Below are 13083 nucleotides of genomic sequence, written 5' to 3' on the forward strand. Positions count from 1 at the left end.
TCTTCCCTAGAGTTTTAGGACACAATTCAGATTCACCTGGAACCCTAGTCTTCTGAATGGCTTCTCTACTCACTGTGCTTTGCAGTGAAAATAATCACTGTTAGGAAAACCAGTATTGAGGTTCTTCAAAAAATTAAAAATAGAAATACCAAAGATCCCACTTCTGGGTAAAAATAGAAATGAAATGAAATCAGTATCTTGAAAATATACCTGCACCCGCAAGTTCATTGCAGCATTATTCACAATTAGCCAAGACATGGAAACAATTTAAATGTGCACCAAAGGATGGATAAAGAGGGGTATCTGCATGGCTCAGTCGATTGAGCATCTGACTCTTAGTTTTGGCTCAGTCGTGATTCCAGAGTTGTGGGATTGAGAGAGATTCTCTCTCTCTCTCTCTCTCTCTGCCTCTCTCCCCTGCTCATGCTCTCTCTTTCTCTTTAAGAGAAGAAGAAGAAGAAGAAGAAGAAGAAGAAGAAGAAGAAGAAGAAGAAGAAGAAGAAGAAGAAGAAGACGACAGGGACACCTGGATGGCTCAGTTGGATAAGTGGCTGACTTCAGCTCAGGTCATGATCTCACAGTTCATGAGTTCAAGTCCTGCTTCAGGCTTGGTTCTGACAGCCTGGAGCCTGCTTTGAATTCTGTGTCTCCCTCTCTCTCTGCCCCTCCCCAGCTTGCACTCTGTCTCTGTCTCTCTCAAAAATAAATAAACATTTTAAAAAAAGTTTTTTAAAGATGGATGGATGGATAAAGAAAATGCAGTGTATGTGTGTGTGTGTATATGTGTGTGTGATGGAAAATTAATCAGCCATTTAAAAAAAAGGAAATCCTGGGGCGCCTGGGTGGCTCAGTCGGTTGAGTGTCCGACTTCGACTCAGGTCATGATCTTTCAGTCCGTGAGTTCTAGCCCCGCATCAGGCTCTGAGCTGACAGCTCAGAGCCTGGAGCCTGCTTTGGATTCCGTATCTCCCTCTCTCTGCCCCTTCCCCGCTCATGCTCTGTCTCTCTCCGTCTGTCAAAAATGAATAAACATAAAATGAAATAAAATAAAATAAAAGTAAAATAAAAATGTTTATTAAAAAAAATAATAAAAAAATAAAAAAATAAACAAAGGAAATCCTGCCATTTGTGACAACACGGATGGGCATTATTCTAGGCAGAATAACTCAGAGAAAGATAAATCGTGTATGATCTCACTTTCATGTGGAATCTTAAAAAGCAAAACTTGGGGTGCCTGGGCGGCTCAGTCGGTTGAGCGTCCGACTTCGGCTCAGGTCATGATCTCACAGTCTGTGGGTTCGAGCCCCGCATCAGGCTCTGTGCTGACAGCTCAGAGCCTGGAGCCTGTTTCAGATTCTGTGTCTCCCTCTTTCTCTGACCCTCCCCTGTTCATGCTCTCTCTCTGTCTCAAAAATAAATAAACGTTAAAAAAAAAAATTAAAAAAAAAAAAAAAGCAAAACTTATTGAAACAGATTGGTGGTACCAGGGCTGGGGGTGGGAAAATGAGAATATGTTGGTCAAAGGGTACAAACTTCCAGATAGAAGTTCTGGGGACCTAATGTACAGTATAGTGACTATAGTTAACAATACTGTATTGTATACTTGAAAGTTGCTGGGACAGACACCTAGCTGACTCAGTTGGTGGGTCATGTGACTCTTGATCTCAGGGTTGTGAGTTCCAGTCCCATGTTGGGGGTAGAGATTACTTAGAAAGAAAGAAAGAAAGAAAGAAAGAAAGAAAGAGAAAAAAGAAAGTTGCTAAGAGAATAAAATTTTATTTTACTTTAATTTGAGAGAGAGAGGAAGAAAGAACACAAGTTGGGCAGAAGGGCAGAGGGTGAGAGAGAGAGAGAATCTTAAGCAGGCTCCACGCTCAGCATGGAGCCCAACATAGGGCTCCATTGCACAACTGAGATCATGATCTGAGACGAAACCAAGAGTCAGAGGCTTAATCAACTGAGCCACCCAGGCACCCTGAGAATAAATCTTAAGTGTTCTTACCACCACACACAAAAATAGTAATTATATGATAATATATATGGATATATTAACCAACCTTATTGTGGTAATCATTTCACAAGGTAAATATGTTGTACACCTTAAACTTACACAGTGTTAAATATGAATTGTATCCCAATAAATCTGAAAAAAGTATTGTTTTTAATATATTTCTATTTTAAGATTGGAGAAGTTGGCCTAATAATATTCTGTACTTTAAAAATTGTGTATAGTCATAAATATTTCTATCTGGATTTTTAAAAGATAAGGACACTTTTTAAAGTTTATTTATTTTTGGGCGCCTGGGTGGCTCAGTCGGTTGAGCGTCCGACTTCAGCTCAGGTCACGATCTCACGGTTCATGAGTTCAAGCCCCACGTCAGGCTCTGGGCTGATGGCTCAGAGCCTGGAGCCTGCTTCTGATTCTGTGTCTCCCTCTCTCTCTGCCCCTCCCCCATTCATGCTCTGTCTCTCTCTGTCTCAAAAATAAATAAACATTAAAAAAAAAAATTAAAAAAAAAAAGAAAGAAAAAAAAAGTTTATTTATTTTTAAGAGAGAAAGATAGCTAGCAGGAGGGGGGCAGAGAGAGAGAGAGTGAGAATCCCAAGCAGGCTCTGTACCATCAGCATGGGTGCCCAAAATGGGACTCCAACCCATGAACCATGACATCATGACCTGAGCTGAAATCAAGAGTCAGATATCAAACCTCCTGAGCCACCCAGCCGCCCAAGAACTTCTTTCTAACATAACCATAATATCATTATCATGACCAGGGACATTCGTTCCTTAATACCATAAATATTCAGAATTTAAACTTCCCTTATTGTCTCATAAAGTTATTCTTTTTAAACAATCTCTGGAGGTGCCTGGGTGGCTCAATTGGTTAAGCATCCAACTTTGGCTCAGGTCATGATCTCACAATTTGTGAATTTGAGTCCCACATCAGGCTCTCTGCTGTCAGCATGGAGCCCACTTTAGATCCTTTGTCCCCCTCTCTCTCTGGCCCTCCCCCTCTCATGTTCATCCTCTCTCTCTCTCTCTCAAAAATAAACATTAAAAAAATTAAAACAAAACATCTTTGAGTCAGGATCTAAATAAATTGGGTTGATATGTCATTTATTTGTTTGCTTGTTTGTTGCGAGGGGGGTGGGGCAGAAAGAAAGGGAGAAAGAGAATCCCAAGCAGGCTCCATGCTCAGCGCAGAGCCTGATGTAGAGCTTGATCCCACAACCCTGGGATCATGACCTGAGCCAAAATCAAGAGTCGGATGCTCAACCAATGGAACCACCCAAGCACCCCTGGGCTGATAGGTCTTTTAATCTTTTATTCAGTAACTTCCTTGTTGTTCTCTTTCTCCCCTGGCATTAATTTGTTTAAAAAAAAAAAAAAAGGCCATTTTTCTGTAGATTTCCCACAGACTAGACTTTCCAAATTGATCCCTATGGTGATATTCAAATGTCTTCATTCTCTGTATTTCTGTAATTGGTAGTTCAATCCAGAACCTTAGTCAAATCAATCAGCACCTGTCTTTCTTTTTTTTTTTTTAATTTTTTTTTTAACGTTTATTTATTTTTGAGACAGAGAGAGACAGAGCATAAACGGGGGAGGGTCAGAGAGAGGGAGACACAGAATCTGAAACAGGCGCCAGGCTCTGAGCTGTCAGCACAGAGCCCGACACGGGGCTCAAACTCACGGACCGCAAAATCATGACCTGAGCCGAAGTCGGCCACTTAACCGACTGAGCCACCCAGGTGCCCCGAGCACCTTTTCTTTTTGTGGTATTTGTAATCGCTAATGATGATCTTTTGAGCTCGCAGGTCATCAATTCACCAGGGGTTTAAATGTTCTGGACCTAATTTCCAATGTGTGTGGTGGAGTGGGGGTGCCTCCCTCCCCCCACCAAGCAATTCTCCAACACCAGCTGGGTGTCTTACAATTCAATTCAATTCTGACACTATCTCCCCAGAGATAGCATCAGATTCCAAGGGTTAGGGGCTCAGTCTCATAAGACTGCCCTCCACTTCCAATGCCAATCACAATCCCAGGTTATTATGTGTGCTTCTGACCCACTGTCTACAGAATGGAGGTTCCCACAATGCCTTCCTGTATTCAATTAATTTCTAGACTGGCCTTCAGATGTCAGTCAAAGGTCCAAGTTGTTACCTATACTTCTGACATAGTGGGCATAAATCAGAAGTTCACATGAGCCCCTCCTTAGGTTCAACGAATCTGCTAGAGCAGCTCACAAAACTCAGGAAACCCATTTACTCACTATATTATCAGTTTATTACAAAGAATATTAAAGGATACAGGTCAACAACCAGATGAAGGGATACATAGGGTGAGGTCCCAAACAAAGGAGCTTCTGTCCTCATGGAGTTCAAGACCCAGCATGGTGGCATGTGGGAAGGGTTCTGGTTCTCCAATCTGGAAAGTCTTGGAACACCATCCTTTTGGGGTTTTATGAAAGATTCATTACAAGGGCATGATTGATTAAATAACTGACTATTGGCAATTGATTTAGTTCCAGCCCTCCTTCCTCCCTAGAGTTGAGGGAGGTAGAAAAGTCCTAACCCTCTATTCACATGGTTGGTTCTCCTGGCAACCAGCCCTCATCTCTAAGTGGGGTCAAAAAGTCACCTCATTATAGGGGAGCCTGGATGGCTCAGTCAGTTAAGCATCAGACTTCAGCTCAGGTCATGATCTCACAGTTCATGAGTTTGAGCCCTGCATCAGGCTCCTTGCTGATAATGCAGGGCCTGTTTGGGATTCTCTCTCTTCCTCTCCTTCTGTCTCTAGTCTTCCCCAACTCTCTGTCTCTCTCTTAAAATAGATAAATAAACTTTTAAAAAAGTCATTTGTCCTGGGGCACTTGGTTGGCTCAGACAGTTAAGCATCTAAATTTCAGGTCAGTAGCTCTAAATTTCAGGTTAGTCGGGTCAGGACTAACAGAACAGAGCCTGCTTGGGATTCTTCCTCTGTCTCTGGCCCTCCCCAACTCATGCTCACTCTCTCTCTCTCTCAAAATAAATAAACTTTAAAAAAAAAATCACTTGGGGTGCCTGGGTGGCTTAGTTGGTTAAGCGACCAACTTTGGCTCAGGTTTGTGGTTTTTGGCTTGTGGTTTGTGAGTTCGAGCCCTGAATTGGGCTCTGTGCTGACAGGTCAGAGTTGGAGTCTGCTTCAGATTCTGTCTCCCTCTCTCTCTGCCCATCTCCTGCTTGCACTCTGTCTCTCTCTCTCAAATACAAATAAACATTAAATTATTACAAAAATAAAAAAATTAATTAATTAATTTTAAAAATCACCTCATTACCAAACAAGTGACACCTTTAAAGGTCACATCACTTAGAAAATTCCAAGGATTTTAGGAGCTCTGTGACAGAAATGGGATGAAGACCATTATACATATTTCTTATTGTAAGTCACAATATTACAGGGTTGCAAAGTGATGATACTCTAATTTTATCATTTCTTTTTTTTTTTTTTGAGAGAGAGAGAGAGAGAGTGCATGAGTGGGGGAGAAGGACAAAGGGAGAGAGAGACAGAGAGAGACAGAGAGAGGATCCCAAGCAGGGGCCACTCTCAGCACACAAACCGACATGGGGCTTGATCCCACAACCCTGGGATCATGACCTGAGCCAAAATCAAGAGTCAGATGCTCCACTGACTGAGCCACCCAAGCACCCTTACCATTCTTCATTTATGAGTTGAAATACTTCTATACAGAGCAACTTTTCCTCATCAACTATTTGGTTACCCTGAGGTACAGTTTATTTAGCAAAGCCAGGACAAATGCTTGATTGTTTCAATTACCAGTTTTCAAAATAAGTTGGTTCCCTAGCACTTCTCAAGGTGGTTAATGATTTGTTTTTACTATTTTTATATATTCATGAATTTAAGCATATTTGATTTGCTTCAATCTATTGTACTTACTAGTATTGATAGCCAAATCATCTCAACTTTAGCCAGTGGGAGCCTCGCTGACTTCTGACTTGGCTCGAGTAGTCTTTGATAGCTTCCTTTATTTCTGATATGACAAGAAGTTCCAGGTTTATTTTAAACATTTCCCACTCTATTTAAAAAAATTTTTTTTTAATGTTTACTTATTTTTGAGAGACACAGTAACAGAGTGAGAGCAGGGGAGGGGCAGAGAGAGAGGGAGACACAAAATCCAAAGCAGGCTCCAGGTGCTGGGCTATCAGCACAGAGCCCAACATGGGGCTTGAACCCACGAACTGTGAGATCATGACCTGAGCCAAAGCTGGACGCTTAACTGACTGAGCCACCCAGGTGCCCCAACATTTCCCACTCTGAATGTGATGTCAGCCATTTCTTTAAGAATTTCTGATTCCTTTATGCCTCTGTTATTCATTTATTTACCATTTTATTTTTATTTCTATTTTTTTATGTTTTTATTTTATTTTTGAGAGAGAGAGATAGAGTGTGATTGGGGAGGGGCATAGAGAAAGGGAGACACAGGATCTGAAGCAGGCTCCAGGCTCTAAGCTGTCGGCACAGAACCTAACGTGGGGCTCAAAACCAGGGACCTTGAGATCCTGACCTGAGCTGAAATCGGACGCTTAACCAGCTGAGCCACCCAGGTGCCCCTATTTATTTTTTATTTAAAAAAGGTTTTAATTGAGGTAAAATTGACATACAACATTATATTAGTTTATCTTAGGCCACAAAACAAGTCGTAATACATTTAAGAGGATATCAAGCAATGTTTTCAACCATAACAGTAAGAAACTAGAAATCAGTGGCACCTGTGTGCCTCAGTTGGTTAAGCGTCTGACTTCAGCTCAGTCAGGATCTCAAGGTTCATGAGTTTGAGCCCTGCATTGGGCTCTGTGCTGACAGCTCAGGGCCTGAAGCCTGCTTCGGATTCTGTACAGGTCTCATTCTCTCTCTGCCCCTCCCCTGCTTGTGCTCTGTCTCTCTCTCTCTGTAAAAACAATAAATAAAAATTAAAAAAAAAATGAAACTAGAAATCAAATATAAGAATAAAAACCAGAAAACTCACAAGTATGTGGAAATTAAGCAACATACTGCTGAACAAACAGTGAGTCAAAGAAAAAATCGGGATGGCTCAGTTGTTAAGCATCTCACTTTGACTCAGCTCATGATCTCATGGTTCATGAGTGAGTTCGAGTCCCATGGGTGAACCCCACTTCTCTCTCTCTCTCTCTCTCTGCCCCTCATTCAATTGTGCCTTCTCTTTCTCAAAAAAAAAAAAAAAAAAAAAAAAAAAAAATCAGAGGAGGAAAAAAATACCATGAGACAAATGAAAATGGAAACATAACATACCAAAATTTATGGGATGCAGCAAAGCAATTTTAAGAGGGAAACTCAAAGAAATAAACGCTTATCTCAAGAAACAAGAAAAATATCAAATAAATAATGTAGCTTTATACCTCAATGAACCAGAAAAAAAGGACAAAGTCCAAAGTTAGTAAAAGGAAGGCAGTAACAAATATCAGAGCAGAAATAAACCAAATAGAGACTAAAAAGACAATAGAAAAGATCAATGAAACTAAGATTTGGTTCTTTGAAAAGACGAACAAAACTGACAAACTTTTCGCTAGATTCACCAAGATAAAAAGAGAGATCAAACAAAATCAGAAATGAAAGAAGAGACATTAAAACAGATAACAGAGAAAAACAAAGGATCATAAGAGACTACTATGAATAATTACATGCTAACAAATTTGATGACCTAGGAAATAAAATAAATTCCTAGAAACATACAAACTACTTCATGAATCGTAAAGAAATAGAAAATCTGAACAGACTGATTACTAATAAGGAGATTGAATCTGTAATAAAAAACGTTTTAGGGGCACTTGGCTGGCTCAGTTGCAGGAACATATGACTCTTGATCTCAGGGTCATGAGTTTGAGCCTCACATTGGGTGTAGAAATTACCTAAATTAAAACTTAAAAACAAGAAACAAAGAAACCTTCCCACAAACAAAAGTTCAGGACCCAGCAGCTTCACTGGTGAATTCTACCAAACATTCAAAGAATTAATACCAATCCTTCCCAAATTCTTCCAAAAAATAGAAGAGGGAACCCCCCAAACTCATTTTACCAGGTCAGCATTACCCTAATACCAAAACCATTAGAGGATGCCATTAGAAAATTACAAGCCACGGGGCGCCTGGGTGGCTCAGTCGGTTGAGCGTCCGACTTCAGCCCAGGTCATGATCTCGCGGTCCGTGGGTTCGAGCCCCACGTCGGGCTCTGTGCTGACAGCTCGGAGCCCGGAGCCTGTTTCGGATTCCGTGTCTCCCTCTCTCTCTGACCCTCCCCTGTTCATGCTCTGTCTCTCTCTGTCTCAAAAATAAATAAACATTAAAAAATTAAAAAAAAAATTACAAGCCAGTATCCCTGATGAATATATTTTCAAAAACCCTCAACAAAATATTAGCAAACCAAACTCAAGAGTACCTTAAAAGGATTACACCCCATAATCAAATGGGATTTATTCCAGGGATTCAGAGATGGTTCAACATCTGCAAATCAATTGAAAATTAAAATCAGGGGCACCTAGGGGCACCTGGGTGGCTCAGTTGGTCAAGCAGCCAATTTTGGCTCAAGTCATGATCTCACGGTTTGTGAGTTTGAGCCCCGTGTCGGGTTCTGTGCTGACAGGTCAGAGCCTGGAGCCTGCTTCAGATTCTGTGTCTCCTTCTCTCTCTCTGCCCCTCCCCTGCTTGTGCTCTGTCTCTCTCCATCTCTCAAAAAATAAATAAACATTAAAAAAAAATTTGTTAAAATCAGGGGCGCCTGGGTGGCTCAGTTGGTTAAGTGTCTGACTTCTGCTCAGGTCATGATTTCTCAGTTTGTGAGTTTGAGCCCCACATTGAGCTCTGAGCTATTAGTGCAGAGCTTGCTTCGGATCCTCTATCTCCTCTCTCTCTCTGCCCCCCACCCCCCACTCACTCACTCATTCTCTCTCTCTAATAAAAATAAACATTTTTTAAAAAATTAAAATCATATGATCAAGGGCACCTGGCTGGCTCAGTTGGTTAAGTGTTCTACTCTTGATTTTGGCTCAGGTCATGATCTCATAATTTGAGAAATTGAGCCCCACATCTAGCTCTGCACTGACAGTGTGGAGTCTGCTTGGGATTCTCTTTCCCTCTTTCTCTGCCTCTCCCCCACTCGTTCATTTTCTCTCTCTCTCTCTCTCTCTCTCTCTCTCTCTCTCCCAAAATAAATAAACTCAAAAAAAGTCAAGTGATCATCTCAATAGATGTAGGAAAAGCATTTGACAAAATTCAACATCTGTTTATGATAAAAACTCTCAACAAAGTGCATATAGAAGGAAATACCTCAACATAATAAAGGACATATATGACAAGCCCACAGGTAACATCATACTCCACAGTAAAAAGCTGAAAGCTTTTCTCTAAGATAGGGAATAAGGCAAAGATGTCCACTCTCGCCACTTTTACTCAACATAGTATTGGAAGTCCTAGCCATAGCAACTTGGCAAGAAAAAGAAATAAAAGGCATCCAAATTGGAAAGGAAGAAGTAAAACTGTCACTAATTGCAGACGATGTATTATATATAGAAAACTCTAAAGATTCCACCAAAAAAACATTAGAACCAATAAAAGAATTCAGTAAAGTTTCAGGATATAAAATCAATATGTAAAAATCTGCTATATTTCTATACACTAATAATGAACTAACAGAGAAATTAAGAAAGCAGTTCCATTTACAATTCATCAAAAAGAATAAAATGCCTGGGAATAAATTTAACAAGGAGGTGAAAGACCTATACATTGAAAACTGTAAGACATCAATAAAAGAGATTGAAAAAGACAAATAAAGGGAAAGATATTCAGTGTTCATGATTGGAAGAATGAAGATTGTCAAAATGTTCATACTGCCCAAAACAATCCGCAGATTTAATGCCATCCTTATCAAAAATCCAATGGCATTTTCCACAGATATAGAAGAAACAATTCTAAAATGTATATGGAGCCAGAAAATTGTCTTACAAAGCTATAGTAATCAGAACAGTATGGTAGGGGCATAAAGAGACACATGGATCAATGAAACAGTACAGAGAGCCCAGAAAAAACTGCATGCATGTATAGTCAATTAATTTACTACATGAAGCCATGAATATACAATGGGGAAAAGGACAGTATCTTAAATAAATGGTAGGAAAACTGGACAGCCACATGGCAAAGAATGAAACTGAATGAAAAGAATGAAACTTCAGGGGACCCAGAAGGGCCTTTTTATGTAAGTTCCATACCCAATTCTTATTTGTTTGTTTAATTTAGTGCCTGAAGGAATAAAAAGATAGCCTGGAAAGGGAAATGAGAGTTACCAAAGTCATCCACACTTTTGGTTAAATCTAATAACACCAAGGACTTTCACTTATCATTATGTACTAGGAACTGATTGTTTTCCATGTATCATCTTACTTAATCTTCCCAATAATCCATGAAGTAGGCACTGTTATCTCCATTTTTGAAAAAAGGAAATTGAGACTTCTGTTTTAAAAAGTTGTAAAGAACATACAGCTAGTGGTGCAACCTCAACTCAAAACCAGGTCTAATTCTAAAGCCTTTGCTATTACTCTCCATGCTGTAGTAGCTAAAGACAAGCCCCATCTCTAGGTCTCCTTAACTGGGGAGTGGAGATGGAGAGAGGAATATAAGATTAATATGAGTTTGGGGAGAAAAGCCAGTTCGGATTGCTGATATCCTATTCCATGATTCCCACTTATGTTCAGGTATTTTACAGAAAGCCTTCCAAACAGCAAAGTTTTTCAAGTAGATTCTCATTTTCTAAAATTATTTTTCAATGTTTTAAAAACATTTTTTTTATTTTTTTAGTTTATTTATTTTGAGAGAGAGAGAGAGCAGGGAAGGGGCAGACAGAGAGGGAGTAAGAGAGAATCCCAAACGGGCTGTACACTGTCAGTGTAGAGCCCAATGCAGGCCTCAAACTCATGAACTACAAGATCATGACTTGAGCTGAAAGCAAGAGTTGGATGCTTAACCTACTGAGCTACCCAAGTGCCCCTTTATTTTATTTTTAAATGTTTATTTATTTTTGAGAGAGTGCAAGCAGGGGAGGGTCAGAGGGGGACAGAGGATCTGAAGTGGTCTCTATGCTGACAGTAGTGAGCCTGATGTGGGGCTCAAATTCAGGAACCACGAGATCATGACCTGAGCCAAAGTAGAACACTCAACTAACTGAGCCACCCAGGTGCTCCTATTTTATATTTTATTATTTTAGTATAATTTAATTTAATTTAATTTAATTTAATCTTATAGAAAGAGCATGTGTGGGGGAGAGTGGTAGAGGAAAACAGAGATAGAATCCCAAGAGGGTTCCATGCTCAGCAGGAAGCCCAAAGAGGGGCTGGATCCCAGGACCCTGGGATCATGACTGAGCAGAAATCAAGTGTTGGACACTTAACCAGCTGAACCACCCAGATGCCCCTTAACTTTTTTTTAAGTTTATTTATTTTCTTTGGTAAGCTCTACACCCAATATGGGGCTCAAACTTAAAACCCCAAGTTTAAGAGTCACAAGATCGTCCGACTGAGCCAGTCAGATGCCCTCAAGTAAATTCTCATTGATCAAGGTAAATTTTTATGTCTCACAAAAGCTAAGATTCAGAAAAGAAAATACACATTACAGAAAAATTTATCAGCAACTACTGATAAAAAATAAGTATATGTTACTATCTCTAGGTAAAATAATTTCTGGTTAAGAAAATGTATTCAGGGGGTACTTGGCTGGCTCAGTTGGAGGAGCTTATGACTCTTGATCTCAGACTTGTGAGTTCAAGCCCCACATTGGGTGTAAAGATTACTTAAATAAAAAGCTAAAAAAAACAAAAAAAAAAAAACAAAAAAAACAAAGCATATTCAGACAGATTAAGTGCAGGGGCTTTTTGAAAATGTAATCTCACTTCAACTTTTAGAAAATGAATGGATTTTCACTTTTTCTAGCCTTCCACATTAAGAAAATAAAATGGTTTTGGGCACCTGGGTGGATCAGTAGGTTAAGTGTTAGACTTGATTTCAGCTCAGGTCATGATCTCACAGTTCTTGAGGTTGAGCCCCCATTTGGCTCTGAGCTGACAGCGCAGAGCCTGCTTGGGTTTCTCTCTCCCTGCCTCTCTCTGCCCCTCTCCAGCTCACTCTCTCAAATAAATAAATTAATAAATAACCTTAAAAAAAGAAAATAAAGTGGTTCAAAGTCTTGAGTAAGATATTTGACTATTTCATTATCTTAAATTCTGGTATAGCAACTTAAGAGGTCTAACAAATTAGCCTCCCAGGAAAAGTTAATAAGATGATCATGGGATTCCTGTTCTTACCATATCCTAATGGAAATCTTTTCTTACAAACACTTATGGTGGTTTGTTTTGTTTTGTTTTGTTTTTCCAAAGGAGAAGGGAAAATTTAACTTGGAAATGGGAAAAGGCACAATTAGAAGACTTCTAGAATGTGTTGTTTATCTTGAATTATACCATTTTTTTTGGTAAATTCAATCATATTAGATTTTACCTGAATGTGGAATAAATTTGTTATGTAAATTCATTTGTTTTAGACATTTTAGGAATAGCTACGTTAATTAGTTTTATTAACATGTCAACTCCATTGTATTTTGCATGTCAAGGAACCCTTTGGGTTTTTTTATTCCAGACTTTATTTAAGGTTTGAGAAGACAACAGGTATCAATCTGACAGTCATAGATTACAGGAAGGAGTAAATAAGAAAAATGCTAGAAAAATCAGGCAGCATCTCAATTCTCCAGAATAGTCTTCACAGAATGGCATCATTATAATGCTGGAAATGAATTCACAAATTTCACACACCTCTTAGCCACACACCTCTTAGCGCTGGTTCACAAGCTCCTCAGGTGTTTTCCAGGTACAGCCTAAAATTGGCCCCTGTATTTGTTGGGCAGTATGGGACTGAAGAGACACTGGCCGCTCCAGGTTGGTAGGTCGCAGATTTAATAAGCAAGGGAACTTACATATGAGGGTTGTCTTCGGAAGCTACAAGATGAGTAGGTCTCCAAATCCTTCCACAAAATC

This window comes from Panthera pardus, unplaced genomic scaffold (assembly GCF_024362965.1).
Source record: "Panthera pardus isolate Hobbes unplaced genomic scaffold, ASM2436296v1 HiC_scaffold_24, whole genome shotgun sequence".
NCBI classification, from domain to species: domain Eukaryota; kingdom Metazoa; phylum Chordata; class Mammalia; order Carnivora; family Felidae; genus Panthera; species Panthera pardus.